Source organism: Drosophila nasuta, chromosome 2R (assembly GCF_023558535.2).
Source record: "Drosophila nasuta strain 15112-1781.00 chromosome 2R, ASM2355853v1, whole genome shotgun sequence".
Lineage (NCBI taxonomy): Eukaryota > Metazoa > Arthropoda > Insecta > Diptera > Drosophilidae > Drosophila > Drosophila nasuta.
The window spans coordinates 31,085,922-31,106,206 of NC_083456.1; the positions used below are offsets into that span (position 1 = coordinate 31,085,922).

General features: G+C 39.2%; 2 protein-coding genes across 2 annotated transcripts in view; one reads left to right on the plus strand and one right to left on the minus strand.

Moving 5' to 3' along the window:
• LOC132787183 (lachesin) overlaps positions 1–17,714 on the minus strand; it is a 62,259-nt gene extending 44,545 nt beyond the window's left edge. Inside the window, exon 1 of the mRNA XM_060794102.1 lies at positions 16,752–17,714. The gene's annotated coding sequence lies outside the window, so the exon portion shown is untranslated. The remainder of the gene's footprint in view (positions 1–16,751) is intronic.
• The window catches only part of LOC132787184 (uncharacterized), a 132,409-nt gene that overhangs the window by 27,981 nt on the left and 84,143 nt on the right, over positions 1–20,285 (plus strand). The gene's annotated exons all lie outside the window — the stretch shown is intronic.

Here is a 20,285-nt window from a genome sequence, read left to right on the forward strand (position 1 = left end):
TGGCACTTTTTTTGGGAATCCGTAGCATGTCGTTGGCGTTGGCCAGAAGTGGCAAGCAGTTAAATTACTTCTCGTTTATTTTAAATTGTGAAAAATATGTGCGAATGCAGCACACAGACAGTCAGACAGACAGACACATTACAAGATGATGATGATAGCCGAACAATGAGCGAAACTCAAACGAATACCGAAAGCGAATACGACTGTGAAATACAATAAAAAAAAGGAAGAAAGAAGGAGAGAAACTGGTACAAAAGGCAAACGCTTGCAGCAAAGTCAATGCACAAACACACGATGCAAAGTGTTCTACAATTTGCTGTGAAATTTGCGCGCTGTATTTTCAAATAATGCGAAAACTTTTCGCCTATGTAGGAGGAGGTAAAGGAGGCGGAGGAGGAGGAGCAGCTGGAATGGAACTAGTAACCAGAGCAGAGCAGCAACAGAGGCAACGACAGCGGCAGCTTTCAATATACTTTTGTTTCTTTGCCTCTATTGTCCTGCATTTGCGTGCTTTGGCTGCGTGAAATGCAATTTCTCATATTTGCATAACTGCAGACAGCAGATAGCTCAAAATAAAGTTGAAATTTCACAGTGCACTGTGCAGTCTGCAGTGCCATTTGCCATAGCCGAGGCACTGACTACTGCTTTCCATATAGCTGCGGTTGCAGCATCACTAACAACAACAACAACAACAACAACAACTTAGTTGAGTGTGCTCAACTCTGAGATACCCGCTAAACCGCTTTGCATTTTCAGCATATTAAATTGTTAATCTCTTCAAGTTGATTCCGCGTTCGTAATTAAATTTTTAGTTGCTTTTTAGCACGTGGTTGAACAAAGTTTATTAATGCGCTCCCAACAGGTACTTTTTTATATTTTCGGGTATATTAAGTGAGTGTAGTTAGATTCTAAAACTAACTTTAGCGAACTACATGATTCGGGAGCATAGTCATTAAATTTGGAGTTCATTGCTCTAATGGTTAGATGTTGATTTTTAAGATGGAAACTATAACGTCATTGTTCAATTTAGCTTATATACCAAGATGTATTGTTTTCATGATATACTGCTGCCTCATGATATACTGCTCATGATATACTGCTGCCACATTAAATAGACCTTCTTATTAAAGAAAAACTTTTAGCATCTTTTGCTGAAAATCTGGTATATTTTAACCTCTATATATATAAATAGTCTAAAAATTGAATTAGGTATATTTTAGTGTATATATCAATATATGAAATATAGCATACGGTATATTTTAGTATTTTTCGGTATATTAATTTGGTATATTCTGTAATTTATGGTATATTGTGAATGTAGTGGTATAAAAATACTCCAAAAATTGAATTAGGTGTATTATAGTGTGTAGTATATCAATATATGAAATATAGCATACGGTATATTTTAGTATTTTTCGGTATATCAATTTGGTATATTCTGTAATTTGTGGTATATTGTGAATGTAGTGATATGTATACACTCCAAATATAGAATATGTATTTTTATTCTGAAATTATACCAAATAATATACCGCAAAAATACTAAAATATACCGAATGTTATATTTAATGTGCTGATGTACTGTTAAATATGACATTCGGTATATTTTAGTATTTGTGCAGTATATTATTTGGTATAATTTAAGAATAATGCCGCACTGTTTTATATAAAAAAAAAGAAAAAATAGCATTCCTATTTAAAAATGATTACATTTGAAAATAACAATAGTGTAAAATATAAATTTCTTAAATATTCATGACAAGAATTTTTTGTTGAAAATACTGCAAATTTCATAAAAGTTTATATATTTTATTTAGATACTTTAGGAATCTTACAATACACTTAAATTATTGAGATAGTTTCAACAACTTATTCATTCGTTTTATGAATACTTGGTTGCAAAGCATAACAATATAATTTAAAGAAAGGAGTATGTGTTCCTATAAGTAAACAGGCAGTCTGACAACTCTTCAGTTGAACTAAGCAGCAGATAGTTATTTAATATCTGTTAGTTTGCAAGCTCAGTGCATCCATTGCAGCAGCAGATGTTTTCCGGGTATTAACAACAGCGGCAACAACAACTTTAATATCGCCAGACTGCGCTGCGTAATTGCCCGCGACCCAACTGCTGTCCTGCGCCTCCCCTTCAGCCCTGCGCCTCCCTTTCTGCTCTACCTCACTTTCCCTTCCGCCCTTCAATAGGCAACAGCAGCGGGCCGCAAACGTCCAACAGCCGCGCGAATCCTTCCGCTGGGCGCTCGTCGTGTACACGCGATGCGCAGCGGTTTCCGGCAGCTGCAGCAACAATACGGCGACCAAATTCAAATCAACGGAGTTACGCGCACACACAATGCCCACCAACACACACACACACATACTGTCTGACATATGTATGTGTGTTAGTGTGTGTGCAGAAGACAAAGCATACTTTCGGGCGCAAATAACAGACGCAACAACGAAGCGAGTCAGCCAACAACTGTGAGCTAGCTCGGAACTGCGGCTATTCTATTAGTGCACATCCACGCACACTCACACACACACTCACAGAAATTATAGCGACAGGCAGCATACGAAATTATACGCACAAAAGCAAACAAGTGGAACCAAGAGCTTTGCTGCTGTTGCTGCTGCTGTGCGTCCTTCGGCGGCATCGATGGCCAAAGCAAACATAATTGATATCGTAATCAATTCAAAAATCCAGCAAAACTAAAAACAGCAAATGCTGTGAAAACAACGTCGTCATGTTGGCGTTCTTCCCCTCCCTCCCTTCCTCCCTCTCTCCCATCATCATCATCATCACCATCGTCGTCGTCGTCCTTTTGCTCGTTGTTGTCGTCGTCGTCGTCGTTGGGACATGGCAGCGTATGGCCACAGGCATGTCAGCAATGCGCACGTAGAGCTCGACACTTTGCCACCCCCCACACACACACACACACATACAAACACTCATATGTGTGTGTGTGTGATGTGTGGCAGTGCGTGCCACTCAATCAACTCTGAAAAAGTCTACAAATATTAGCCCCTAATGCCATTGAGACCAAGAGAGCCAAGACGTTGCCGCTGTTGCACAGACGCTGCCCCAACTCCAGGGTTTGCCCCATAAAAAACTGGAATTGTGTATAAAAATGAAGCAGCAAAAAAAAGTGGCAGCTTCAAATAAAATTGTTGCGACAAAGGCTACAGCAACAACAACAACAACAACAACAACAACACAGACCCGACAACTCAGGCAAGGAGCTGGAAGCTGAAGCAGCAGCAGCTAAAGGAGCTGCATCGGGCACGACGATAACATTAAGAAGAAGTATCGAAAAAATGTGTAGTGCCACACACACACACACACATATATACAGCGACAACAAAAAACTGTAAGCAGAAGCAGAGGCAACGACGTCGACAAGGACACAAAAGCAGAATAACAACACAATCAAGCGAGGCAAGCGCGCGCCCAACGAGACTGAGGCTAAGGCTGAGGCTGAGGTAGAGACTGAGACTGAGGCAACGAGTGTGGAGCAGGAGCGGAAGCGTGTCTGGGCATAGGCGGGCACTGCATAACTTGCCAGCGCCAAGCTCCAGCGAAAGCGGCACGTAATAACATTTTTCTAAAGAAAGCAGCAACAACAAAAAATACGAAGACAGGCAAGTGAAGCGCGAAAGCGACAAACCGAATATTGAATGCGCTGCAGAAAGTTTATTTTGAAGTGATCGCTTTGATAATATAAAATGTAGTTTTGACTGATTATAAAGATTAGTATACGCATCAGATTAGTATAAGATTACATTGAAAATATATCATAGACTAATAAATGTTGTCGGTCTATAAATTTAAGATTAATATGAGTATTTTGTGCTTAAATCAATATACCAAAAAACACTAAAATGATATACTACAAAATACAAAATATACCATAGATTAATAACTGTTGCTGGACTATATAAAGATGAGATTAATATGAGAATTTTGTAATGAAATTAATATACCGAACAAATACTAAAATATACTTAAGGCTGTATTTCGTATAGTGATATACTACAACATTCAAAATATACCATAGAGTAATGAATTTTGACTGACTATAAAGTTTACATTAATATGATGATCTTATTCTGAAAATATGATAAATAATATACCAAAAAATTACTAAAAGATGCCTCAAGTTATATTTCGTGTATTGATATACAACTATATTCAAAATATACCATATTAATTTCACATATTTTAAAAAAGCACCGTCATATTATTCTAATCTTTATAGTAAGAAAAAATTAGTTAATATGTGGTATATTTTAAATAAAGTTATATACTTCAAAAATACTACTATATTCAAAATGATTATATTAAAACAATAGTCTTTTGCTGAAAATATACCAAATTAAAATACCAAAAATACTTAAATATACTAAGTCAAAATATACCATAATGTAATTAATTTTGTCTAACTATAAAGATTAGATTAATATGACATACTGGTAGCAAGAAGCCTATTTAAAAAACTTTAATTAAAATAAAAAATAGACAATATACTAAGCTGATCTAAACAAATATGTTAGCTACAACTAAAATACAACTCTGTGCAAAGTTTCATTAAACTAACTTTAAAATTGAGTCAATAGTTAACAATCTAGCAGATGGACAGCCGGCCAGACGGATTGTGTCACATTGCTACCCTCGAGTAGGGCATAAAATAAAGAAGGACTCGGGCACAGATGAAGACGAAGACGTCAAGCGTAACCAAAGCCGAAGCCAGGTCCAGGACAGGACTGAGCAGGAGCAGCAGCATTGATAGAGACTTGGACTGGGGGGCGAAGCGAAGCCGAAACTAAAGCCGTTTGGTAGAACGTGCGTGGCGCTTGTGGAATGCTGTCTGGAGACAAGTTATTGTTTTTGATTTCATTTTTCTTCTTTGTGGCGGCGCCTCTGCCCACTTTACGGCTCTGGAGTGGGAGATGGAGAGAATCTTGCAAATATCTCTATATATGCTGTATGTTGATGTGGATATGAAGCTGCTTATTTCCATATAGGAATGTGTGCTTCGGTCTTCGTCTCGGTCTTGGTCTTGGTCTTGGTCTTGGTCTCCCCTCTATGCCACTTCACAATGCCACTCGAAATTGGTTAGTTTGGCTAATCGAGGTATTTGCCAGCGGCATAAGTTGGATTTTCTTTTGGATTTTCCAGCTTTTCTTCGTTTTTTTTTTATGACCAAATAGAAAATTGGGGTGCCTTAATATTATTACTGCCTAGCATTATTATTATTATTATTATAATCGTAAGCGTTACTGTTATTATTATGAAAAGTGCGTCAATAATTTGAAAGTCAGCTCAAATGGAAATTATTACAATTGTCCAGGTGAGAGAGAGAGAGAGCTGACCACAACTTTCAGGCCTCTTCTCAATCTTAGAGAGTTTGGCCGACAGCATTTCCAAAAAAGAAAGAAACTTAAACCTCCAGCTCAACATTCTAATCTTATCCTGGCCTGACTTGCTCTGGCTGTGGGGCATTCAACAAGCCATCACTTTGTATTTTCGATGAGTGGGCCGTAACACAATTCTAAGGCGTTTCCTTTTTTTGTTTACTTTATAAAGTGCTCAGCATCGGCTTTTTTCATTGCCAGTTTTTGTTGAAGGAGCGGGGCGAGGAGAAAAACAAAAGAAGGCTAAAGGTTATTTCCTGCGTTGAAAGATGCGAGACCGAGTTTAGCATGTCAACTGAAAATGAACGTGGGCAGATAATTGATAGAGCTCACTGGATTCTCCAAGTGATTAAGTTTCGACTGCTGTCGAGTTTGCAGATTTTTTAAAGTTGCATAAATATGTCAATTAGATAGAGTAGCTGTTGAGTTTCAAAATAAATCGATCAAGTCAAGGCATAGTTGTGGAGTTCCACATTAAAGGACAACACTTTTGTAAATTGATTTAATTGTCACTATTAAATATTTAATGTGACTTAACTAGATAAATTAACAAGGAAGAGAGTTACAATGTGGTACTATTTTAAAAATATACCAAATTAATATGCCAAAAATGCTAAAATATACCAAATAATATATTAAACGTATTTATATACTATACACAAAATATGCTTTATTCTATTTTGGAGTATTTGTATACCAGAACGTTCAAAATATACCAGAAAGTACAAAATATACCAAATCAATATACCGAAAAGTACTAAAATATACTGAATGATATATTTTGTGTATTGACAAGGAAGAGAGTTACAATGAGGTCTTGTTTTAAAAATATACCAAATGTATATACCACAAATGCTAAAATATACCAAATAATATATTAAACGTATTTATATACTATACACAATATATGTTTTATTATATTTTTGGAGTATTTATATACCAGGACGTTTAAAATATACCATAAAATGCAATATATACCAAATTAATATACCGAAAAGTACTAAGATATACTGAATGATATATTTTGTGTATTGATGTACTAAGCACTTAAATATATTGAATGCTATATCTGTTAAATTTATATACTATTACACTAAAAATATACCATAGCGTATAAAATATACCAAATAGCTATAGCTGCTGAAATATAGGAGAAATACTTTTAGAGAGTTTGTAAGATGTTTTATTTAGTTGAGGTGTCAATATCTGCAATACAATGTAAAAACAACCTTCATAAATTTGCCATTAAAGCCAAGCTTAGAACAATAAAACCGCTTGATAAAGTGTCATTCCCTTAAAAAAAAACAAATCAAGTTCTCGCCATTGGCTCGAAAGTGCATCTTAAAGGACATCTGAATAGCGTGAGGCAACAACTATGAAACAACAATTGAAAAGCGCTGCAAAATGACTATCAAAGTGTGGCATAAAACTGATCAAACTGCAGTCGGACAATAGTAAAGAAGCGAAAGAATTTTTATAACTTGCGCATAAAAAGATTTATAAAAGTTTACAAAAGAATGGGTAAAGTGAATGCGTAAACATCTGACTTGTAGTTACTACTACGAGTACAGAGAGAAGTCGTGTAGGTGTAGTTGCATATATAGTAGTATATCGCGATAATAGACACTCATCCATATCAATCAATCATTGCCGCCGCGCAATATAACTTGCGCAATTTCTGTTGTCAGACACACAGCGAAGAGGGAGGAGGAGAAGGAGGCAAAGGAGGAGGCATCATTAGGCTTGCAGCATTTCACAATTTCACCCGCAACTCTGGTTGCTGTTACACTCTGCAAAACTAACTTTGCAAACTTTCTAATAAAATAGCCCCGGCCCGAGTTACAACGTAGCTGCTAGGTGAACAGATGGGGGAAGGGGAGAAGGGGGTATCTAAGAAGAAGAAGAATCAGCAGCAGAACAAGAACTCTACTCAACTCATCGGCAACTGCTGCTAATGTCGTTGTTGCCGCCGGCAAGAAGAAGGAACCAACCATAACCGCAACAGCAGCAGCAACGATGGCAACAGCGGCAGCAACACTACTTGCAGCAGCAACAGACAATGATGCCGCATTACATTCAACCCAAAAGCCCAAACCCGAAGCCATACTCAATTGGTGCCCCGTTGCGTTCCTTTCCCTCTCCCTCTGCCTTCCCTCCACTTCTTCACTATCTCTCTCTCTCGCTCGCAGACACAATGCAGTTTCATTTTGCAAGAGAGCGTAAAAGCTTTTACTCTTCTTTTTTTCGTTGTCGCTGTCGTTCGCTCTTTATCTCTTTCCCTCTCTCTTGCTCTGTGCTTCGTTTCCACTTGTTTCAGCACTCACACACACATACATGGCCGCAACATCCGTTACAATTTTTTACGACTCTCGACTCCGTCTGGGCGCTGCTGCTGCTGCTGCTGACGTTGATGTTGATGCTTTTGGCGGCAGCCACTGAGATGCTTTGTGGTTGCTCTATGGCTCTAAGTATGTGTGTGTGTGTATGTGTGTGTGTGTGTGTGGGTGCAGAAGCATGTCGCATTCAAGGATTGAGTAAATTTTTGTGGGTTGCTTCAGTAATGATATGGAATGTGTTGGAATTTCAAGAAGTTACTACAGATTTCTTTATTTATTTAAATGAGCAACCATCCCAACCACCGAGTGGCAGCCACTTCACTTCCCCCCTCCCCTTTGACTTTATATATCTATGCTTATGTGTGTGGGTGTGTGTGTCGGTGTCTCTGTGGTGGGCAGCCAGCCAAGCCAAGCCAAGCCAGCATCTTCAATTGACTGACTCGCTGACTCCGTGTCTGTCTCTCTGTCTGTCTGACTGAACAGCGTACAACTAAATGAGCGTTGTTATCAGTCTCTCTCTCTCTGTCTGCCGCTTCCCATGCGACTCTGACTGTGCGTGTAATTGTAGGAGCGCTGAGCCAGCAACCGGCATCTTGGCCAGCCAACGTCATTGAAATTTATGCACGTTGTACATTCCGTGTAGTGATATTTGTATTGGGAATTAAAACTATGCCCTCGGGATTATAACCTAATTTTGGCACTGTGCGTTTTGGCCTCTTCATTTGTGGCGCCTCCGCTTCCTTTCATTTTCGCAGTCTCCTCTTCTCTCACTGTCTGCTCGTTTTGGCCATTTTTTACTTTTCATTGCGCTTGTTTCCGTGTAATTAAAATAAAGGCGTGGAGTAATTGCTGAGGTCAGTGCGCAGCCAGCCAACTTCCCTACTTTGCTGCTCCCATCGTACATAATGCCAACTAAGCGCACAGCGCTCACTCACAAATTAACACTTTTTTTTCCGTTCGTTCGTTCGTTGGCTACTTTTGGTTTTCTTTCGGGGTTTTGTTTTGGGAGCTGCGTTTGAATTACCGAATTGCAGATAAAATTCTCAGTTTAACACTTTGTTAAAATGCTGCCCCATGCACGCTTCCAGCTTGGGTCATTTTCGACCATAAAAATGTTGCCAGCAGTTGGCCATTTGCGTCAGCTTGTGTACCCAACTAGCCAGGCTATTGTTACTGCTTTCAATTCTTCGATGCGATGTTGTTGTTGCTCTTACTTCTTAGTTGCGGTAAATTTCGTTAACAGGCCCATCAATACTAAGGCACACGCTCGACATGACCTTTCAGACGGACAGACGGACAGACAGACAGATTGAGATTGAGTTTGGGATTGAGATTTGGGGGTAAGTGCGACCTTTTGGACATTCCCATGCTAATTGGTTTGCCAATGTGTACAGGACTTTGGCAAATTGTAAAGCCAGCGCTTAACACGCATTAATTGGGCGACAGCAGCTTGAAAGTGTAATCTGCTCCTTACAATGACCAAATCGGCCCATCGTCCAACGTCGTCCAACGTTGTCCATAGTCCAAACGTACACACCAGCATATATATGAAAGTTGCAAATTGGATTTCGGCAATTGCCAACTGCACAAATCGGCACATTTATCTTTCTCGACTGCTGCAATTCGCTTCGTTTCGATTTCCATTTCAATTCTGATTTTCAATGCCATGTTGTTTTTCTTTCTGTTTCTGTTACCTCACTGCAGTTGCAGCCCTAAATCAGCCACAGTTGAAAGATGCTCTACTTCTTTTTCTCTCACTCTCTCTGCTTGTTATCGAGATATTAACTTGCTCTGACCCGATTCAATAACACAATTCGTTCAGGTAAAGCAGAGTACTAATTGGAACATTTACATCTAATTTGTGTTTCCTTTTTCTGAACGAGATTCATTCTGGACAATTTGAAATTGTGTTTGACTTTTTGATACAAATGAAAATTTAACATTGCATTTTAGTATTCAATAACTATTAATAGTAGACTTAATTGCCCACAACATTACGTATACGCAACGAGCTTAGCAACAAATGAATATAAATGTTGAAAGCAAAAATATATTTAAAATATATTTTTAAATTTGAATTTTCATAAAACAATAAATTTAAATGTATTTTTGAATTTGTATATACATATATCTTTACCAAAATAACAAACATTACGTATACGTATAATTTGAAATTATGTTGCAAACAGAAGTATATTTAATAGTATCTTTAAATGTAATTTCCCCATATTTTCTTATTTATTATTGAATTTATATTTTGTTTTCTACACGAAATAAAGTACAACATACATTGCGTATACGCAACGAGCTTAGCCACAAATGAGTATAAATGCTAAAACTAGATTTATATTTCTAAAATTTAATTTTCATAAAACAATAAATTTAAATGTATTTTTGAATTAATATTTTTATTTTATTTTATTAGTAATAATCCACAACTTACATTGCGTATACGCAACATGCTAAATCTGCCTTCATTTTAAATTCAGTTCGAATGAAGAACGTTAAATGAATTCCATTTTATAATTGACTATTTGGTTTAACTAAAGTTTAATTGAAGCTATTCTGAAGTTAAATCTAAGTATTTTATAAATATCTGAACAAACAATTATATTACGTATACGTATTTTAAAGAAATTTCAAATAAAAGGCTTAACCTCAATTTAATTTGAATTGAGAAAGTTTTAAATACATTTATCAAAATAAAATTCAATAAATTTCTTTAATTTTTGTTGGCAAACACTTTTCTAAGCACAATCTACATTACGTATACGCACTCGTACACGTCTGAATGTTGTACAAATTGGCAATACTGGGAGAACAATAAAAAAAGCAAAGAGGTGTATGCTTTAGGCCTATTTTCAATTTCAATTCCATTTTCTTGTGCTCGTTACTTGAAACAATCTCTTTCATTTTTTTTCCCCAATTTCATGCGCATTCATTCATTCGTTCGCTTTACTTTCTTCTCCCTGTGTTTTGCTGTGTATCCTTTCACTTGCAATCACAATTGCATGTCTCGATTGTCAACACATTTACACCCACATATCAGTGATGAATGCTCCCCATTGAATGGCTCTAAATATCTTTTATCTTTGGCCATCAATCATGTGTGTTGTTGAACCTATCTGGAAGTCTATATTTTGCATCAAATATTTATTTGACTTGCGATGTATTCAAGTAGAAGAAGTGCAATAATAATAACTGCCAAGTCGATCACCTGCCTTTAATAAGCTTTATTGAATATTAGAAACTATTTAAAGGAGAGGTGAAAACTTGGTACGTTGCATAAACTAAAACACAAACAATTCAGCACTTGGGTAAACAATTTGCACAAAGTTTGCGACGAACTTGCATTTAATTATTCATTCATAACACCAAACTAAATTAGCAACTTTTGTGGTAAACGAGAAACGAGCAATGAGAAATGAGAACAGAGAAACAAGAAGTCGGGCAAAAGGTTAACAAAACGCATCGATGAAGGCAATCAAACTGTGATGATGTTTTTGGGGAAATGAAAATCGAAATGGAAGTGGAAATTTTGTGCCACAAAAACGGACAAAAACGAGAAATTAACGAATAAACTAATTGGTATAATGGAGACAAGACAAGGCAAGCTCCACAGAGTGGCATAATTAAACGAGCTTGTTAAGCCGAAAAAGACGACAATTAATCAGCAACATCATCATTTATGGCCATGCAACCAGCTCAAATTCAAATGCAAGTCCCCAAAGCTGAAGCCGAAGCCGAAGCCGGACGAAGGACAACAGCAGCAACAAGGATGAGGATGTAAAGGAGTTGGACACTGAGAACAACCTGCTTATTACTGAGCAAACTAAGCCAAATTGTACGCTCAAGTGCCATAAAGCCATAAAGTAATCAAAGTTGATATCAAAGTACCACACTGCTAACTTATGCTCTCATGTATTCAATTAGGACAGATTTCGAATGGTCTCCTGCTCCTGCTTCTGTTCCCCTTGCTGCTCCCCTTGCCCCTTGGTCCTCATTCATTTTGAAAGAATTAAGCACTTTTGTGGAGCGCAGCTGTTAAGAAATTACCGCAGTCGCTGCTGTCGTTGGCTGCAACAGCTACTGGTATCGCTGCTGGCTCCTGGACGAGGACGAGATCCTGCAGCAGCTCCTTGAAGAACTTTCAACAACTTCCTATGCCCAAAGTTTCCACAAATTAGTTATGCAAATTATGTGAGTCGCCTCTACCTCAACGGAGGCAGCAGCAGCAACAACAGCAGCAGCAGTCAACCGCCAACTACAAAAGCAACAGCAACAGCAACAACAACAAGCAACGGCGACAACAACAAAAATTTAAGGATGCCAAGTTTTGAAATCCGTATTTAAAACAATGGTGGCCCCGGCTCAGTTCATCTAGCTAGCTGACTGACTGCGCTCCCCCCTCCTCACTCCTCTCACACTCCCTGAAATGTGGCCAAAAACTTAACTGAACTCAACTCAACTCGTCTGAGGCCAAGTTGTGTGGATCAAGAGCAGGAGTCGGAGTCGGAGTCGGAGGAGAGATGGCAACTCAATCCAAAGCAATCCCCAGGTCCGATTAGGTCGCATAACAAAGCAGAATTTGTGTAAGTTCCTATTTAACATGCTTTATGCATTCCTCAATTATAAATAGATTAAAGTCCAAAATAGACTAAAGTTAAATGTTAACTTTCCGGCCGAGGCGGACACCATTCACAAAGCAATTAACGCGCCCCGAAGGAAGCGACGCCCCAAAACAGGATGAGACCCCAAAGAGACGAAGAGAGAGAGAGGAAGAGAGAACTGTAGTGGGAGTTGGAGATTTAGCCCGAGAGCGTTGCCCGATGCTGCTCTGCCGACTCAGAACTCAATTTAACTGACTGCCAACTTTCACAATCACTGCCCATCATCAATTTCAGATTTTGCTGTATGTTTTATGTAGGAGCCAGGAGCACAGGAAAAGAGGGAGGAGACCGCCCGTCAAGGCCTCACTCCACACAACAACAACTCTACAGTCAGTCAGTCAGTCAGGACAACAGACAGTCGGACAGGGGCTCAAAAAAAAAAGTGAAAACAATGCTGAAACGTCCAACTCACAAATGGTTGTTGGATGAGGACGCTTGGGGAGAGGAACACACTCGACAGAGACTCTGGACTCTGTGTGTGTGTTTACTTAAGCGTAAGCCTTGGACCGCCCCCTAGCAACGCCTTCGCATTGCGTTTTAACCACACACACAACTCAACACAATGGCAGGCCTGCAGATAAAGCAGCGAAAGGGGCCAGCAAAAAAAAGGGTTTTCTCCCGGTATCCAGCGTCTTAAAGGATTGCTCAAGTTTTCGGTAACCAATATGTAAATGTGCGTGCTGTGATTAAGCACAATAGCCCAAGACCTTGTCTGCCACAGAGACTGGCAGACAGACAGATAAATAGTAGGTTTTTGGGGAGTGTGAGATGATGGACCGGGCTTTGCTTAACCTAAACCTAAAAACCGAAATCTAACCACAATTTGAACGCGCTGAAAATGTGAAACCAAAACAAACCGAAAAACGCAGCCAAGTCAATGGATAGAATGGACAAGGCTAACTTTACACACCTCAAGTGTTTGTTTAGGCTGCTAAAAGTCGGTCGAGCCGAAGGACGTTTCTGAGGATGAGATGAGAGAATGCCTTACAATATGGGGAATGGGAATGGGAAGGTGAATGAAAATGGGATGGGAAAAACAGTCCTTGGCCATTTGCTTGCCTGGTTGTTGTTGTTGCTGGCCAGCGGCAACATAAATCTTGTCTTGCCAAACAAAAGCCTCCGCCGCCGCTAGATGGCGCCAAAGACAATGTAGCGTCGCCTGCAATGCCCGAAACTATTAGCGAAGAAGGCTTCGTCTTCACCTTGGCGTCGTGAATTTTTAAGGGGCACGCACATAAATTGCAACCGCCAGGTGAGCAATGGTAGTTGCCACACACACCACACACACACATACAGAACTGCCTGCCATCTTCATCTCCATTTCCATTTCCACCTCCACATCGTCGCCTTGTGATGTATCACACAAACAAGACACAAAATGTATTTATGCTGCTCAGTTTCGAGCTTGGGATTCAAGACAGTGCTGCGCTCTCTCTCTCTCTCTCTCTCTCTCTCTCTCTGTCTCCCTCTCTCTTTTCTTATGGGCATCAGCCGCGTTCCGGCCGTAATAAAAACTAAAATCCGCACAACAATATGTGCGAGGATAATGCCATTTCCGTTTTATGTGAAATCCTCTCAGTAGTCCGTGTCCGCATATCCGTCTAACAGCCAACCCCCTTCCCTCCTGCCTCTCTCCCCTCTCTTCTACTCATGTGTGGCTTCTTCAAGGTGTGCTGAACGAGTTGGATACACCGTGGCGAAAAAAGTGTGCGGTACCCAAAAGTTTTTCCGTTATGGCACTTTTGGAATGCGGATAAGCAAATGGATGTGGGAACATCGTCAGCAACGGGTTTTTTGGAGAGGAGATGGCTTTTATGGATTGGCATGTGAAACACCTTCAATACATAGCAGCGACTGCATGCAGATAAACCTAAACTTTTCTTTTCATTTTTTCCTTTTTTTTTATTATTACTGTTCGCTGCCATCTATTGTTGTTGAACCTTAATAAATAAGCTTGAGACGAATGATGGCTGCTCAAAAATTCAGTTACAGATTACTCAAAACTATATCGAGGGTACAGCTGACAAGGCTTTAACTCTTAGAAAATCTGATCTCTTAAAAGATTCTTTACAAAGATTTTAGTAACTTAAACTACTCCTGATATGTATTTGACTTTTACCTCTTTATCATGTGTCTAAAATGTCAAAAGTTTTTTAGACTACATTTTTAGTATTTAAATTTCTACTGATAATTTGGTATTTTTAACAAAAATATACCAAAATGTGAGATTTTACATTTTTAGTATTTAAATTTCTACTGCTGATTTGGTATTTTTGAACTGTGAGATTTCGCATTTTTAGTATTTAAATTTCTACTGATAGTTTGGTATTTTTTCGAACAAAAATATACCAACATGTGAGATATTGCATTTTAGTATTTAAATTTATACGGATGATTTGGTATTTTTTAAACAAAAATATACCAAGATGTGAGATTTCACATTTTTAGTATTTAAAATTGGTATTTTTGAACTAAAATATACCAAAACGTGAGATTTTACATTTTTAGTATTTAAATTTCTAGTGATGATTTGGTATTTTTAACGAAAATATACCAACATGTGAGATTTCGCAATTTTAGTATTTAAATTTCTACTGATAATTTGGTATTTTTTTAACAAAAATATACCAAAATGTGAGATTTCGCATTTGAGGCCAGTTAAAAGATTTAAATTGAACGCCTTTTGACAAATCAGATAAAGATATAGAAAAAGTGAGATATTTATTCAAAAGTTTTAATTCTTTACTATCCAAAATTTTGGAAACTCTAAAAAGTTTCTTTAAATTAAACTACACCCCAGGGTTATAACTTTTTAATTGAATTTTGGAAATTGAAAAAAATTTAAAAATCGGCAAATTTTAGAAATTGAAAAAATTGTAAAAATCGGCAAAATTTTAGAAATTAAAAATAATGTAAAAAATCGGCAAAACGTCTTTCGACAGATCAAAAAAGAAAGAGAAAAAGTTATAAATTGCATTAAAAGTTTAAACTCATAAAAATAATAATAATAATAAAATGAAAAACCAAATCTTGGAATTTATTTTTAAATTTAATAATAATTTAGGAATGGAAAATTTTACTTTATAATGAAAAAGAGAAATAATGTTTCTTGGCATTCAAAAACTAGTCAACCCAGTGACAAATTTGAAATACTTTATAATAGTCATTTAAAATTGCATTACTAAGGATATACTTTGTGGAGTTTTTCGATTGTCTACTTATGAATTAATGTCTTGAGGCAAAAGATTTATGGGAATTAGCATTTAAGTAGAATCAAAACAAAAGACGATCATAAGAAGCAGATTTTAAATGTTCTTGTTGAAAGATAGAGAAGAGATTGAGAAAGAGAGAGAGAGAGAGAGAGAGAGAGAGAGAGAGAAGAGAAGAGAGCTGGAGTTCTTACCTTTTTCAAGATTATGTGACAGCTTTTAGGTCGGATTATGAGGGCCATTCATTAGCAGCATTTGCAGCTTATGGGGCCATCAACAAAGTGCTTGTCTTGTGGCTAACTGAAGTTTTTGGCGCAAAGCAAAAGAAGAGGAAGAAGAAGCAGAAGCAGCAGAAGAAGAAGAGTAACGGCTATAACTGGGCAAATGTAAATGTGGCATAGTTTTTGCACAGTGTGAATGTGTGGCAAGATGAAACAAATGTACAAGTTGTGCGAGTGTGGCAAGCGAATGGAGAAAGGCGAAAGACGAAGGGCGAAGGCAAGGAGTTTGTATAAAAAGCGCAACCAGAAAAGAGAAACGGAAGAAAAACCATAACTAAATCCATTGCCATAGCCAAATCCAAAGCAAAGTCTGCGATGCAAATAGTAGAGATTATGGGACTTCAGCTTCAGCTTCTCTAGCTGCAGATGAATAAGAACAAGGCGCTCTGCGAGGTGCAGCACAAGGTATGTGTGTGTGTGAGTGTGTGGCACAATAAATCTTACAAGGGTGCCGAATGGCCCTCCTCAATGTTGCCCCCGCTCTTTTGGGGCACCAACTGCCGCCAGTGAAAACCAAAACCAAATAAAACTGACATTATGCGAAAAGCGAAAGCCATAACTAAAAGTTGGACTAACGTGTGTATGTGTATGTGTGTGTGTCTCGGTGTGTGTGTGTGTGTGTGGCATGATGGAGCGGCAGTAAAGTTGATACTGGCGCAAAAGCAAAGAAGAAAATAGCAAAATACAAATGATAGCTGCAAGCAGCAGACTCACTAAGTTCTAGACTCCAAATGGAAGGAGTAAAGGTAGAGAGAGGGGGGAAGAGAGGGGGAGTCAAGCTTTATCAGTAAAGTAAAAGGCGTTTCATTGCGAGAGGGCGGAAATCGACTTTGGCAAGGCTTTTACCTGTGTGTGTGTTGCACGTTGAACTTGCAGCCAAGTTATGCAAATGTTCTGCCACCAAATCCAGATTCCAGTCAATGATGCTGCTACCGTTGCAAGTGCGATGCTTCTTCTTATCCTTGTTGTTGTTGTTCCTTCTCGATGTTGTTGACGTGGCGCGTGCTAATGACATTTGCTTTGATTGCGAACTCAACTCAAAACTGTCATTTGAATATCCTATTTCTTTCTTTCTTTCTTGCTTTTTTTTATGCTTTTCTGTTATGATGTTTTTATTGTACTTTTTCTCGAATATTTGTCGCGTTGTCTATTTATTTAATTTGCATGCAATTTTCAATTTTTATGCGAATTACTTTCAATTGACAGCAAACGATGCGCACACACACGCACACACAGCAAGCACACACACACACAATGCACAATAGAAATTGAATTGCAAAATTTGTTTGCCAGTCAATCGTTGCAGAAGAAGAAGAAGCAGGCAACTGGGAGGAGGCAGGGGCAGCTGTTGTGGCGCCACGTTCATGCCAATGTCAGAGCGAAAGCCACACAGCCACAGCCTGAAGAAATCGCACACAATTTGGCGGCGAAAATGTCAAGTATTCAGCATGCCACGACCGCGCGTCGAGGACTTTGACTGTGACTGTGACTGCGACTGAGACTGTCACTACAATAGGCAACGGCAACAACAACAGCAATGCTGAAATGCCGGCAAATTTGCACGCACACACATTTGTCTGTGTGTGTGTTCGAGTGTGAGTCAGTCGCAGCTTGGGGTTGCCTTTTAGCTTTGCCTTTCGCCTGGCCGCAAGTTGCACTAAAAAAGTCGCGCGCGGAAATCTCGCGACACACAAAACTCGCGTCGCGTCTCTCGGCAAAACACACGCGCGACACTCAGCAGTAGAATAATGAAGAGACGACGGCAACTTTTTTGGCGTTCAGCTTCCGTTTAATGCGACCGACTGCAACGACGAGCGCTCTGAAACTGAAACCCCAAAAAGGATGCTGTGAACAACAAAAGCCAGATTGCGATGTCAACGAAGCGACCGCATCGCCAAAACCCGAAGCTGTCAAAAGCACGAAGCCGAAGCCGAGTGTTGACGAAGCCGAAGCTGATGCTGTTGTTGATGCAGGCAGGCAATAAGAGAGTCACACTGAAGAGAGAGAGAGAGTGAGTAAGTGAGAGAGTGGCAAACAAAAGCTGACTGCTTTGTTGGGAGGCTGCTCAGAGAGGCTGGCTGCAATAATAATAACAAGAAGAACGACAACAACAGCAACAACAACAAAGAGGGGAACGACAGAGGCAGCGACTAACGTGTGACTTCGTTAAATTTCTGCGGCGACAGCACACAAAACGGATTCGGAAGCGGAAGTAGCAAGTAAGCGAGCGAGCGAACGACCGAAACGAACAACTGGTAGAAGGGGGAGGAGGGAGGGTAGTGGGGAACACTAGCTGCAAGCAGCAGCATCAGTAGGCGAAGTAACGCGAAGTGCCTACAGTCGAGTGGCAATCGTAGGCAACGCACGCGGCGACTATTTTGGCTCTTGCCAACTACTCGTACATACTTTTGGTTAGCGAGGGTGAAGGAGAGTAGACGAAGAGAGGGGGGAAGGGAGTAAGGGAGTGAGGTTATGGGCGAACAGCATCAATATTCACATTCGCACTTGTGCGAGTATTTTCTGATTTGCTGCAATCGCATTGCCAGCAATCTTTGCAACAGACGCAACAACAACAACAAGCAGCAGCAGTAGAAGATGAAGAGCAGCTAGAGCAAATGTGGCACACACACACATAACACACACTTGGAGCAAATTTTCTAACGGATGTTTAGCAAATCTTTTTGCGCCGGATACTAACGGTGTCTTCAGCACGCCGATACACGGATACAGATGTAGATATAAGCCAGGTGTGTGCTTGTCCGTGTGTGCTTGTATGTGTGTGTGTATATATATCGATAACTAATAATGGCATTACATTTATGCTGTCCCAACAGCAGACAACCTGTCTGTCTGTCTGTGTGTGTGCTTATGTTTGTGACTCGTTAGACGCCCTCTGTCGTCGTGCCATATTTCAGTTTACAATTTCCATTACACACTCTCCGCTCTCTGCTCATTTGCCCTCTCTGTCCCACACATACTGTCATTCTCTCTGTAATTTTATTTTGTTTTTGTTTTGCTTCATTCTTTTTTTTTTGCTTTTAGTTTTCTGTTAGTTTTTGCAATTGCACACAGAGAGACAGACACGAGCAACTAATTAGAAACACTTGCCAGACTCTTCACTTGCTGCTCCGGCTAAACATATATGTGTGCAGTGATTGTAAGAGAAGGGAGTAAACGGGGTCTGGTGTGTGTGTGAGCAGTACAGCTGTATTACGGAGGAATTGGCAATTGCTTAGTTGATTTTCATTGACTGCCCTTTGGCAATGGGGACAGCTATTGCAGTTGTTCGCTGTCATTAATTGGCTGTGGGTTGCTGTCCTTCTGCTCTGTTGTTGTTTCTCTCCTCTCCTTGCCCATTCTTTTCTTTACTTTTTTTTTGCGATTCTGCTGACAACAGCGAACGATCTTACAATGGATAAATGATTGCCAAAAGCGATACGAGGGGGCTTTTAAGCTAATGGAAATCAACTGGATCAAATCCAATTCTCAATATGTTGATTGATTTAATTACACTTTACTATTTTTTACCTTTTGTCAATGAACAGGTGAATTTTAGTTGCTGCTGCTGTTGGCAGCTTAGTTTCTCGTTTATATTTTATTTGTGTGGCTCGACTTCATTTCCAGCAGCTCATAATCAGCTTCCGTGCTGGCAATTTCAAAGTTGCCTTTAAGATGCGGCTTTAGATGAAGGTGCTGCCTGTACTGCTTCTTTTTCTTCTTCTACCTCTGCTTCTTCTTCCTCTGCTCCTGTCAGTCTGTTTTATTATTCAAAAGTATATAGAAGCTCTCTTCAATCGAGAATACTTCCGGTTTTTTGCAACCGCACATTGCAGTTTTTGCCCATCGTGCACTATCGGATGTCTCCTAGAATGAACCAAAGCAACACACACACACACCCCTATAAACACACATACAGAGAGACTCTCGAGTCCAGCCACAGACATCGACACGGACACAGGCAACAAACAAACAGGACATTGAATTTGTTTTGGGTTTTGATTTTTCGATTTAAAATTGTCCGTTTCAATGGCCAGGACGTGTAGCAGGACCTGCCAGAGTCCTGGACTCAAGCAGGCGATCGAATTTGGTCAAAATGGATGCTGGAGGTGTTGCAAGCACATTTATTTTCCTCACAGAATTCCAATTGGCATCTTTCAATGGGCAACATTTCCGAATTATATAGGCTACTCAATAAAGTAATTAAGTGTTATGGCTACAAAAACACAGACAGCACACACACACACACACTCGGTTGAGTGTGTAGCTAATATTTACTATGACAAATTTTAAGAATTACCAAATTTCCGTTCTCTTATTTGCGCATGTAATTTCTAAATTAAATGATATGAAAACTCTGAGATCGGATTGCTTCAATTTCTT